Source organism: Notechis scutatus, chromosome 2 (genome assembly GCF_049901735.1).
Source record: "Notechis scutatus isolate UNSWTSFEM ecotype Mainland chromosome 2, rNotScu1.2, whole genome shotgun sequence".
Lineage (NCBI taxonomy): Eukaryota > Metazoa > Chordata > Lepidosauria > Squamata > Elapidae > Notechis > Notechis scutatus.
Genome location: NC_142010.1, coordinates 81,505,036 through 81,518,844, shown reverse-complemented (window position 1 = coordinate 81,518,844; position 13,809 = coordinate 81,505,036).

The following is a 13,809-nucleotide window of genomic DNA, read 5'->3' as shown; positions in this document are numbered from 1 at the left end:
CCCAACCTTTTCGACGCCGCGGCCCGGTTCCGACATCAGCTGGGCGCCGCGCCCGGTACGGCGTCAACTGGGCGCCGCCATCTTTTATGACGAAAGGCGCTTCCGGTGACGTCACCGAAGCGCTGTTTCGTCATAAAAGATGGCGGCGGCAGCGCTTCTGGTGAGCTTTTTCGGGTAGAAATGGCTTTCTACCGGAAAAGCTCACCGAGCGCTGGCGCCGCCATCTTTTATGACGAAACAGCGCCCGGTGAGCTTTCTACCCGGAAAAGCTCACCAGAAGCGCTTTTTACCAAAAAGATGGCGGCGCCCAGCAACCAGCGGCCCGGTAAGGCTTGTTCAGCGGCCGGTACCGGTCCGCGGACCGGCGGTTGGGGACCCTGTTATATGCAACAGAATGAAGAAATAAATCATCAGCTCTTGAAGTTCTTTTAAGAACTATGCAGATTAAATTTATTTATTTATTTTATTTGTCAATCGCTTACAAGATAATAGGTATAAGTATAAACATAGTTATGAATACATAAAATGGATACATATAAGAAAAATAAAGAGAAACAATAGGACAGGGATGGTAGGCACGTTGGTGTGCTTACGCACGCCCCCTACAGACCTCTTAGGAAAGGGGTGGGGTCAATAGTAGATAGTCTAAGGTTAAAGTTTTTGGGGTTTTCACTCCTAAATTTCACTCCTAAAGGAACAGAAAGGATTCTCACAGTTGGTGCTGAATTTTCTGACTCACATATTTTTACATAATAACTGTGAAGTCCTTTGTGATTATATATTGTGGACTGGTATATAATATTACATAAAGAAACACTTGAAAAATGTCCTGTTTAATAGTAAGTGGTTAGTCTGGGTCAGTTGCCGGCTTTTTAGCAGTAAAATAAATTTGAAACACACCTAAACAGTATCTGATTCTAGGCTCTCAAACATTTGAAAAATGATACCATAAAGCATAATTATTGATACTTTCTGACAGAAAAACATACTATTTTTTTAAAAAAAATAACAGAACAAGTTCATTTATCATGCTGCATATATTTTGAGGGAATAGAACTCACATTAAATGTTGGTTTGCAATAGTAAATCATTTTGAGTTGAGACCCTCACTATCAGTAACATCTTTCTTTACATATAGTCCTTTTGTAGACATATTTCATAGAGCATTAATTCTAATAGTATGTGATTATTCTACATTAGACACAATATAGATTGTATGTTAGCTGTACAGTAGATGGCAGCATGTTCCTCACCTTGACTTAATCTCAGAAAAGCTAAGTGAAGTTGGAGGTGGTTATAACTTGGATAGGAGACCACCAGAAAATCCCAGGGAGGGAGAGTGGATTAGAAAATAATAAAACATTCTGGAATAAGGAAATGGCAAACTACATAGGAGCTGATGAATTGTATCCGAGGCTGTTAAAGGAAATTGTGAACTGATTGTCTGAAACTTTATAACTTTTGAGGGATCCTGAAGAATTGATGATGTGCAAATGATTCAAAGCAGGTGGTGGTAAGTGGGGACAATCTTCTAATGATCTAAAGCCATACTTGACCATTTTGGGCAGATGAATAGTACTAGTATATGGGGCTGAAAAAAAATGATTTTGAAGTGGTATTTCAAGTGGGTTTCTTTTTTGTAATTGTGATATGCCTATTTTAGGAGTTATAGTACATTACCACGTTATTTTTAATTTTGCTTCAAATTATGGAAAGCTGCCTAGTCATTGATATTAAGCAAAGAGTGTTCATTAAAGCTACTTCAAACTAGAAAGAGATATGTAGCAGAGTACTAGAAGATGTTGTATTGGGTCCTTTGCTCTTCAATATTTTTTAATAACTTCAGTGATGGAAAAAATACTTATCAAATTTGCAGCTGGCAAAAAATTGGGTATAAATCCAATACCTTAGGACAGTGATCCCCAACCTTTTTGACGCCGCGGCCCGGTACCGGCATCAGCTGGGCGCCGCGGCCGGTACGGCATCAGCTGGCGCCGCCATCTTTTTGATGAAAAAGTGCTTCGGTGACCTCACGGAAGCATGTTTTCATCAAAAATGATGGGCGCGCTTCGTGAGCTTTTCCCGGTAGAAATGGCTTTCTACCGGAAAAGCTCACGAGCGCTGGCGCCACCATCTTTTTGATGAAAACGTGTTTCCGGTGAGCTTTCTACCCGGAAAAGCTCACAGGAAGCACTTTTTCATGAAAAAGATGGCGGCGCCCAGCAAGCCAGCGCCCGGTAGGGGTTGTTCCACGGCCCGGTACCGGTCCACGGACCGGTGGTTGGGGACCCCTGCCTTAGGAGACAGAATGAAAATTCAATCTGACCCTGATGGATTAGAGTAATGGGGTGAAATTAAGAGACAATTACAAAATTCTTCATTTAGGAAAAAGGGTAATCAAATGCAGAGAGAGAAATTGGAGGTGCCTGCTTGGTATTGTTGAAAAAAAAAAAAGGACTAATAGAGGTTTGCAGATTGATTTCAAATCAGGAGCGATGGTGGCTGTAAAAAAAGACAAATATGGGTCTGCTGGAATATAAATTTACAGATAGAGATGAGGATTGTGAAGAACTGGAGATCAGCACTGGTTTCCAATCAATCATATAACTGGCAGGGCTGTTTTCTGCTGCGGGGTGAAAAACTGTCATGTGGTTGGGTTAATGTAAGAAAGAAATTGAACAAGAAAATGAAGCATCTTACAAAAATTCTCAACTCATTATGAACTACTGAGCTGTCATCATATCAGTTCCTTTTTTAGACAGGTACAATTTTAATACTTTTAAGAAGGCAGTTCATACAATGGATTAACAAGGCTGCAAAACTGAATATGCACAAAAGCAGTATGAAACTCAAAGAAAATGGAATGCATCTGAGACAAACACAATATTGAAAGAAGTAAACTAATTTCTTCAGACACTTATTTTATTTAAAAATGCACCAGCAACTTTTTTAAAATATAAATTTAGCATTTATAGTGACAATAAAAGTTAAGGTAAAATGCTAACATTTTGGTTTTAATTTGAAAAATCAGTGTTTCAAGTATTGATAATACAAGAATTCTCTGAATTTCTGGAGACTTCCGGTTTGTCGGCTTCGCGAGCAGTAGGGATTCGCGAAGCTGCGCGATCCCTGCCGCGCTAGCCGTTTTGGGGCTCCGATCCGGACGGGTGCGGAGCAAGGCTGCCCTGCAGGGGTAGCTGAAGGTAAGGGGGATCCGGAGGAAGGGTCTGGGGGTGTTGTAGACCCCTCCCTGGCCGGCAGAACCCCCTTTTACCAGGACGGTGCAGCGGCGGTCCGTAATGGCCGCCACAAAGAAGTCGGCAGCCGGGCAAGTATGCGCAGGAGGAAGAAGAGAAAGTTATTAAAAGTGAAAGTTATTCTTGGTCGACCCAGGGCTTTGAGATTTATCTAATTTAATTCCTGGAAAAGATGGATTTTTGATGATTTTTTCCACAAGAGAAAAAAAGCGGCAATTTTGAGGTGCTGAAAGGAAAGTTTACTCTCCCTCCCGACGGAATTAAGCCGGAAGGGAGAGGACAAAGAAAATATATAAATCTGGATCTTGTTGGAGGAGATGCCTTAAAGATTTGAGGACAGAAACATAATTTTAAAAAGGCTTTAAAATACAGATTTGGACTCTCTTTTTTTTTGTTTGATACCACCCTGGAAGAGGAAGGGAAATTTGGCTTGCTTGGATTTATTGAGGATTGTGGATTTTGGGATTGTTTTACCTTTCTCTCTGAATATCTGGTTGGTGTAAGAAGAAAGAGGAATAAAGAAAAGAAAAGATTTATTTATAATGGCTTTTCCTTCTGAGGATCTGAGGGATGAATATGAGCAAACAAAAGCAGCCTGCAAAGATGGTATGGAAAAAGCTTTTCTATTTCTAGAAATGGCGCTGGTTAATTACCAACAGACAATGAAACAGATGGAAACAGAAGAACAACAACAAGAAAAAGACGAAGACGCCATCTTTATTGAATCTCAAAACTTATCTAAGAAAGAAGGAAGGAAGAGAGCAAGGAAAATGAAGGACTTAAGATCTAAAAAAACATTTGAGAAAGAGAAAAATATGATGCAAAGTAAATATAATGATAGCAAACAAGAGAAAAAGGGAACACAACAGAGAAGGGATCCCAGCAAGGCAGAGGTTAGAAGAAGAAGGGAGGGTAGGAAGATTTGGTGGGGGAAGAAAGAAAGGGAAAGGCGGAGAAAAGCCTCAAAGTTTTAAAATTGGATGGGAGAAGAGGATTTTTTTTTAGGGACAAAGGATGAAATATAAACTTCTGTAAGAAAGATTCTGCTAGGTCCAGAAGATGGTATTGTAACATTTATATTTGAAATAGTAAATTAGAATGGTTTAAGATTTAATAAGAAATTAAAATGTTGAAGTTTTTAATAATGATTGATTTTTAAAATGTAATAAAATATTGAAGGAAAGGAGGATACAATGTATTTAAACATTTTTGGTGGATAGAATGTACCAAGCAGAACCGAATTGGATATTTGTTATGTTGAATGTTAATTTTACTAACTTAGGGGAGGATAGAAAGGCATCATACTCTGATTAGTGATTTCAGGAGAAATTCTTTTTATTATAAGAAGAGATAGAGGGATAATGAATGGGCAAAAGATATAAATATAATGATTTAATTAAGATGGATTAAATAAGATAGAATTGTGAAGAGTGAAATGCGCTGCCCATACAAAGAGAGGTAACTGGGGCCAAGGTACTTTACTAAAAGATTTTTTATATGTTTGTTTGTGTTTGTTTGTGTTTTATGAGAATATTGGGGAAATTTCTGTGGAAATACAGGAAAGATTTAAATATGTAATGATTTGTTTGTTGTTGAAATTAATAAAACTTGTTTTTTTTTTTAAAAAAGAATTCTCTGAATTTCTTATGGAGTGTCTGGAATCAGATCAATAATAAACCTAAAATGCATATTTGCCAAATAGACATAAAAGTAATGCTTCCTGAAGAAAAAGGAATTTCAAGTGTAGTTTCTTTTTTAATCAATTATTAGTACTGGTATGACATGTTTGTTTAGAAAATTAAGGAATAAGTTGAGATTAATTTAATTGGTTGAGAAATTAAAATAATAAATTAATCAATAAAATCGAATGTTCTGAAGAATTGTACTACTGTTTAAAAACAGTGTAACTCTGATCAAAGTTTTGTAGGAAATATGAATAAATACTTCTACTAAAATGGTTCCTCAGTATCTTCCCAATCTGTGTTTCATTTGCTGCCCATCAAACACCCACTTTCTTTCTCACCAGTCTAATAAATGAAATCTACTTCGTTGTAAAAATAAAGCTAAGCATAAATTACTGATGAAATACTGACAATTATCCCAAGGAACGGATTGCAGAAGTTGGTTCCAAGAAAAGTACATTAATCTTGATGGGATCCAAAAAAACCCTCTTATTAAGTTAAGCAACATTAAACATACTTAAGTGTACTTAACTCAAATCAGTTACGCTTTCCCTATTATGAATTTACAAATATGCATAGGTGGAAACTTTGTTTAGGAGCACCATTCAAATAGGCTTGTGTGCACCATCAACTCTTATTTGAAAATTCAACCAACATTCAACTCCAGGAGAGGCCAAGTATGGCCCCTTTACATCTTGTGGACTTCAACTCCCAGAATTCCTGAGTCAGCATGGCTGGTTCAGAAATTCTAGGAGTTAAAGTCCACAGGTCATAAAGGCATAGTTGCCCACCCCTGCTTTGTTCAGTGCAAGAAATATAGGGCATCCCCAATCCTTCACAAAATAGCCACCTATCAAATTCCCTGTTTAAAATGCTCTTATAATGAAGTAATCTCTTTTACTGTTCAGATACCTCATTAGGGCTTATTCTCACATCCACTAAACATGAGATGAATAAATCTTGCTAAACAGGCTGAAATGACATGTCCTCACGCCATTGATTATTCAACTCAACCTTCTCCAATTTAATCCAGTGTCTTCTTTGCTTCTACCAACACACCTTTTGTCTTAGACATGATTGAGCAAGAACATTTCAATCACCAATAAGTGTATTGTAGGTCTCTTATTGTAATACACCAATAAGTGTATTTCAGATCTTTTGTCAACAAAAAGTGTGACATGATCATGCTTTTTATTGTTTGTATTATATCGCTGTTTTGCGTGATCCTGCTTTACCTTATCCGCTTCACTCACTGTAGCCACTCACTGCCAGCTCTGCAGTTCCTTTGCAGCAGAATCAAAGACAGGGCTGGCCTGTTTTCCATGATTTCCTTCTACTGTGCTTCTCCTCATCAGATTAACCAGCACAGAGCAGCCAACCGCATAGAGCAGCCAGGGATGTGCGACAAAGCAGGAGAGATGCTTCACGTGTGCCATCCTTTGTGCCTGGGAACTGTTAGTTGGGCTACTTTTGAATAACAGCCTAATAAACTTTTGAAAGATGAGGTAATTTGTCACCACAAAATGGCCTGAGACAGAGTCGCCAACCTTTTGGGCCTAAGGGACCACCAAACTCATAATTTTAGATCTCACTGACCATGAACTAGTTCTGTGGGTGTGGCCTAATTTGTGGGTGTGGCTTGGTGGTCATGTGACTGGCTTGTATGTAAATATTATAAATACTTATATAAATATTGAATTTTTTTATATAAAAAAAGAGTTTTTATAACCCAAAAGCAGGCAAAGCAGGCAGGCAGATTGAATTGCTCACAGAATCACAGATTCATTCAGAAATCTATCTGCCATTGGCTAACTCAGTCTGTCACATAAAATTTGCTAGCAAGCAAACTCACAAAATTAACTCACACCACACCATGCATGTAATTATTGATTATTATTTTTTTTAAAAAAGACCAACTTTTACCCAAAATCAGGCAAAGCAAGCAGGCAGATTGAGTTGCTCACAGAATCATTCAGTGATCTATCCATCTGTCATCGGCTAGCTCAGTCTCTCGAATTTGCTTGCCGTGAGTCTGCACTGAATTCGCTTGCAAGCAAACCTTCAGTCCTAAGGGAAGTTCCGCTGAACACTTAAATGCAGAGCTGAAGATCGAAAGACTAGCTAGGAAGCCAGAAATCCAATCATTTCCTGCTTCCTAGCTAATCTAAATATCCGGCACAGCAGAACAGATGATGGTCGGAAAAAGGAAAAACAGCAATTTAGCAGGCAAGTTTACCAGATAAGGAGTGAGTGAGTGGGGAGGGTTCCCACGGGCCATGTGGGCAGCGCAGCCTTGTGTTTCTGCGCAGCCTGGATTAATTGCCTTGGGGGGGGGGGTGAGATTTCTCTGCGGCCCACCAAAATTTTCTCATGACCCACCAGTGGGCCACAGCCCACCGGTTGGCGACCGCTGGCCTGAGAGATAGGTCACAGGTGTGGAGGAGAGAAGAGGGAGGTCTGTGCCTACAACATGTTAGGCAACCTGGCAATGGGCTATACCACCCTACAATCTTTTCTTCTAGTGGGTGGTAGGTGGTTTTCCTGCAAGTAGGTAAAGCTCGGTGGAAGTGGAACCAAAGCCAAAGGAATCTACTGATCTGTTTCCATAACTTGACTCACAGTAAAACACTAAGTCTACCATCGCCTGTTAATCTTGTTATTGAGACAGAATAGACTCGGTTGGTAAAAGCAATGAAAAATGTGCCTATAGACTTTTTGGCAGGCTCCTGGCAGAATGTACATTAATGAGGCCTTAGAGATGAGCCCTTAGTCTTGCGTTCTGGGGCAGCAAAGAAAGAGCTTTTATCATATGTAATCACTTTCTTAAATATTGGAAGAGTGCTATCATATCTCTTCCTAGTCTTCGTCCAAACACTTCGAAAAGTAGACGGACAAAATCAACATTAACCTTGCCAACATTGGAAGTAATTAGCTACAGACTTAGAAGTGAAAGAACTTGCTGTGCAATAGACTAGTAAAACTGGTTCTGAGTCTTCTGATCAAGGTGTGCACAAATACTTGTAACAGATGGCCATTCAATCAGCAGGGTAGGGTAGGGAGTTCATATTTCTTCAGCTGCAAATAGACTGACGGAGGCTCTCCCTTCCTCTTAACCTTATTCCAAACAGTCCTCCAGCCATTCCCTTTGTATTCTAGACTGGAATATGTGAATGAAGCATTTTTTAAAAAAATATATATGAAGAATTATAATTTACTTAAGGCATTGCTGTACCGCATAATGAAAACACACAAAGAAAACAAAATATAGCATTAACTAAACTAACCCACCACAGAGTAAAAGCCAAAGCAAAATTAGTGCAATAATCAAAATGACTCAGATGCATTTTGAAAATTGCAGCTAGGGAGAAAAAATGGTTTTCACTTTCCACTCCAAACACAGTAGGGCAATCATATTATAGCAGGGTGCCACTTCTCAAATTCAATGTGTGACATCTCTCTTCCATTCTCCTGTACTTTAGTTATATTGCTAAGTGGACATCATTAAATGCCTCAGGACTATTATCTGAGGTGTTTTTCATTTGATGCTGTAGGGTATTCATAATACCTATTTCAGTAAATGACCAGATGGAGCAGAATTCATCACAAAAATTGATATTCCAACTATGAAAGTAGTTCCTGAACCAGACTGATATCTTTTTGTAGGTTAATTTTTATTTTTCAAATGCTGGACATCAAATTTACACATAGCCTTATAGAATTTATTTGGAATGTAGTTAACAAAGCTTAATTTAATCTAAATTGGATTTCAATCAGAGGCAACTATGTTTGATGGAACAAAAATAATATCACAAGTGTTTTCAAAACTCAATTAAAAAGAATCCCTAACATAAGAACTGCTAGACTCCTTCCTTTATAATGTAGCAGGCTCAACTCCTCTTGCTGAAAAATTCAACTCTTATTATGACTGAATGTTGGTAAAAAGTACAAACAATAGAGGCACAATAGGCAACAGGAATTGTAAAAGCTTGGATTGTGGGTGACGTGCAAATTAGTATAATACCTTATCATTCTCCAACTATTATTACCTGCATGAATTCTTGGAGGAGGAATAGGATCTCTACAGAATAGGGAGAAATCAGAAGGTGCAGTAAAGAGATGGTCATGAGGGAGGGGAATGTCTACTCACTGAGATCAAAATATTAGAACAGTGAAGTTGAGCAATAGAATCTATTTAGCCTCTCATCTAGAACTACAGGCGCAAACGTTAGCTAAAGGACCATAATCAAAGGGGGCATACCTAGGTAGAAACAAATCCTCTGTCTTACTAATAAGCATGAAGCATGAAATGCAATAGGGACATGGTTAATGGATAAGCCACCTAGGGTAGAAACTGGGAGATTGTGAGTTCTAATCCTGCCTTAAGCATGAGAGTCAGTTGGGCAGCTTTGGGCCACTTATTCTCTCAGCTACTCTTTGGCACAAATGCAGGGAGAAAATAAGACACTCTTCGCTTCAGTATTTCGTAACACAAAAGCTTATTGTTTATTCCTTCCTCCGCAAGGAGTCCGAGATAATAGCTAAGCAAACAAAATAAAGTTGGATCTAACCCGAGTTTCCTGGGACTCGATATTTATAATGATTTCCCCTCATTACCCTTCATTACCCCTGATTACCCTTATTACCCATGATTACTGTTTTTAATAATAATTATTCGTATGAACTCAATCACATGAATCGTGGTTAATGCATAGAGTTTCACGTCACAGAATTTAACATAGACCGCACATATAATTATGATACAGCGTTTATTCTGATGAAGAGGAATGCCATCCTTCAGGTCGCTGTGGCTTCGATGCAAACACGTATTTTGCGTAGTCATGACATGCGTCCCCCTCTACCAGGAATCAGTCTATAAAACAATATACATTATATCACTAATTATGTTTCTACTTGTGGTCCAGGTTTATCAGGATATCTGGTATGAAATTGCCTTATCAGTCTATTTGCACACACATCTGCTACTTTCACCCAGGTTACTTCTGTTTCAGGATATCCTTTCCATCTCACTAAGAATTGTAGCACTTTTCTACATATCTGTGAGTCTAGAATTTTATCAATTTCAGCATGGGTTACATCTTTAGCTATTACAGATTCCTCAAGTTCATCAATGTGTTCTACAGGCTTAAGTAAACTAGCATGAAATACAGGATGTATTCAATGTAACTATGGTGGCAATTTAAGTTTTACATTTTCGGGGTTTATCACTTTCATAATTTGGAAAGGTCCAATGTATTTTGGTCCCAATTTTCGACTATTTAGGTGTAATTTTATATATTTAGTTGATAGGTAAACATGATCTCCAGGTTTGAATGCTTTATACTCTTTCCTTCTCTTGTGTGCTTGTTGTTTATATTCTAGTGCTGTTTTATTGAGAGTCTCTTTTACTTTATCCCAACTATCCTGAACGTTTTTTGACCACATTTGGAGATTTATCGGTTGTTGTTCATCACATTGTAAATCAGGGATTGGCACAAATTCTATCCCAATTACTACCTGGAATGGGCTATATCCTGTGCTTTCATGTATAGCATTATTATATGCTACTTCAGCAAATGGAAGTAAATCAGCCCATTCTCACTGTTGATAAGATGTATATGATCTCAAATACCTTTCAATCATCGCATTAGCTCTTTCAGCAGCGCCATTGGTGCTGGGATGGTATGCAGAGCTAAGACCTTAAGAGCATCCTAAATGGCGTACAAATGCTCTCCAAAATCGTGCTGTGAATTGCACACCTCTATCCGAAATTATCCTCCTAGGTGTGCCATGTAATCTATATACATGTTTTATAAACAGGTTGGATAACTTTGTTGCCGAAGGTAATCCTTTACATGTGAGCTTGTTTTGAAAACAAGTCTATAATAGTCCAGATTACTGTATATCTGTTACTGCTGGGCAACTCCACAATAAAGTCCATAGCTATATCTTGCCATGGCCGGTTTGGATCCGATACACTTTGTAATTGTCCTAAAAGTTTTCCTACTCGAAGTTTCGTAGTAGCACAAATGTGATATTCTTTAAGGTACTGTTCAATGTCTGATCTCATATGTGGTCACCAAAACTGCTGCTTTACCAAATGTAGTGTTTTTAAAAATCCAAAATGTCCAGCCTGCCTTACATCATGACATTGGGATAATATCTTTTTCCTACAATTTGATGAAACATATATTTTATCCCCTCTCCAATACAATCCATTTTTATGTAAACAGGCACTATTATTTGTTTTTATCCATACATCCATTTTTGTAGCCTCTTCTAATTCCTTTTTGGTTATCTCTTTTGTGGTCAACATCTGAATTTGTTTGGTTGACTGTCCTACAGAGATCATGGGCTGAATAACTTTGTCTCTAGACACATTGTATTGAGGTAGTCTAGATAGTGCATCCGCCAAGAAGTTTTCACCTCCCAGAACATATCGCAACTGGAAATCAAAACGTTTAAAATGCAAGCCCATCTTACTTGTTTAGGGGATAGTTTTCTTGGTTTCTGTAATGCTTGTAAATTTTTATGATCCGTCCAAACTTCGAATTTTCCTTTCAACCCTTCTAATAGGTGTCTTCGTGTACTAAGTGCCCATTTTACGGGGAAAGCTTCCCTTTCCCAAATAGCCCACCTGCGTTCTGTGATTGTAAATTTCCATGATGTATATGCACATGGCTGTAATTGTCCATCAATGTTATACTGTAAGAGGACAGGCCCCACAGCCACATCACTTGCATCAGCTTGTACTACAAAACTTTTAGATGTATCAGGATGTTTTAAAATGGTAATCATGGGTAATAAGGGTAATCAGGGGTAATGAAGGGTAACGAGGGGAAATCATTATAAATATCGAGTCCCATGAAACTTGGGTTAGATCCAATTTTCCTCTCAGCTACTCTTTGGCACAAATGCAGGGAGAAAATAAGACACTCTTCGCTTCAGTATTTCGTAACACAAAAGCTTATTGTTTATTCCTTCCTCCACAAGGAGATAATAGCTAAGCAAACAAAATAAAGTTGGATCTAACCCGAGTTTCCTGGGACTCGATATTTATAATGATTTCCCCTCATTCCCTTCATTACCCCTGATTACCCTTATTACCCGATTACCATTTTTAATGATAATTATTCATATGAACACAATCACATGAATCGTGGTTAATGCATAGAGTTTCACCTCACAGCATTTTACATAGACCGCGTATATAATTATGATACAGAGTTTATTCTGGTGAAGAGGAATGCCATCCTTCAGGTCGCTGTGGCTTCGATGCAAACACGTGTGTTGCGTAGTCGCTACATATTCTCTCTTCACAGGGTTGTTGTAATGGGGAAAATAGGAACAAGACATAGGAAGAAGGCCTTGAGTTATTTACAAAAAAAGGTGAGACAAAAAAAAACATATTGCCAACGTGGAAGAGAATAGCAAGATCCTTGCCCATTAAGCTGCTCAGCTGCAACTTAGCTGTTGATGCAGTAGTCTTGCTGTGCTCCATATACCAAAAAATTTGGTCATTGACCTGAGCTGCTTATTTCCTGTGGCTCAAAAAGTACTCTTGATAAGGCAGGATTTGGTTCCCAAGGAGAACTAATAAGAATAATATGACTGTTCAGTTTTATTGTTTCTGAAGCAGAGTCTGAAGAAACTGTGGTCTGTACATATCCCTAATAGCCATTAGTTATCTGTATGGGGGGAAATGGCTACTGTATCTACTTTCTAACAAAAGCTGACAAATAGCTGTCCAGTCTTTTCTTGAAAACCCCCAGCAATGGAGCATTCAGAACTTTGGAAGACAAACTATGTACTTGGTCATTGGGTCAAACAGTTTAGGAGCCACTATATTAAAAGATAGATGGTGGGGGTTTTTTGTAATTGTCCTAAAATTTTTAAGTTCTTAGTAGGGAACTGAGCTTATTGACAATTTAGTTAGGAGGGCCCATGGCTTAGAGGTTAATACATCTACCTAAATGCAAGTAGCCAGGGTTTGAATCCCAGAAGGGTATGAGAGCTAAATAGTTTGAAATAGATCTATACTAGTCTCCCTTTATAGCCAAAAAGGTATTAAGAGTTGTTAACTTAATCCTACATAGCTTTTTCTCTGGTAATATCACACTACTAACTAGAGCATGCAAAACATTTGCTAGACCAATACTCGAATACAGCTCATCAGTCTGGAACCCACATCACGTATCTGATATTAACACAGTTGAGAAAGTCCAGAAATATTTCACAAGAAGAGTTCTACACTCCTCTACTCATTGCAAAATACCTTATGCAACTAGACTTGAAATTCTAGACCTAGAAAACCTAGAACTACTCCACCTTCGGTCTGATCTAAGTATAGTATATAAAATCATACATTGCAATGTCCTACCTGTCAATGAATACTTCAGCCTCAACCATAACAACACAAGAGCACACAATAGATACAAACTCAAGGTTAACCGCACCAAACTTGATTGCAGGAAATACGACTTCAGCAACAGAGTGGTCAATGTCTGGAATACTCTACCTGTCTCTGTGGTTTCTTCCCCAAACCCCAAAAACTTTAACCTTAGACTTTCTACTGTTGACCTCACCTCTTTCCTAAGAGGTCTGCAGGGGGCATGCATAAGCGCACCAACGTGCCTACTGTCCCTGTTCTATTGTTTCTTTTATTTTTCTTATATGTATTCATTTCATGTATTCATAACTATGTTTATCCTTATACTTACCTTGTAAGCGATTGACAAATCAAACAAACAAACAAACAAACAAATAAATTAATTAATGCCAGTGCAGAAGACTATGCCTGCAAAAATTCCTACTGTTCAAAAATTTGGGCTTATTACGCACACATACAAACAGGCACACAGAGATGTGAGTAT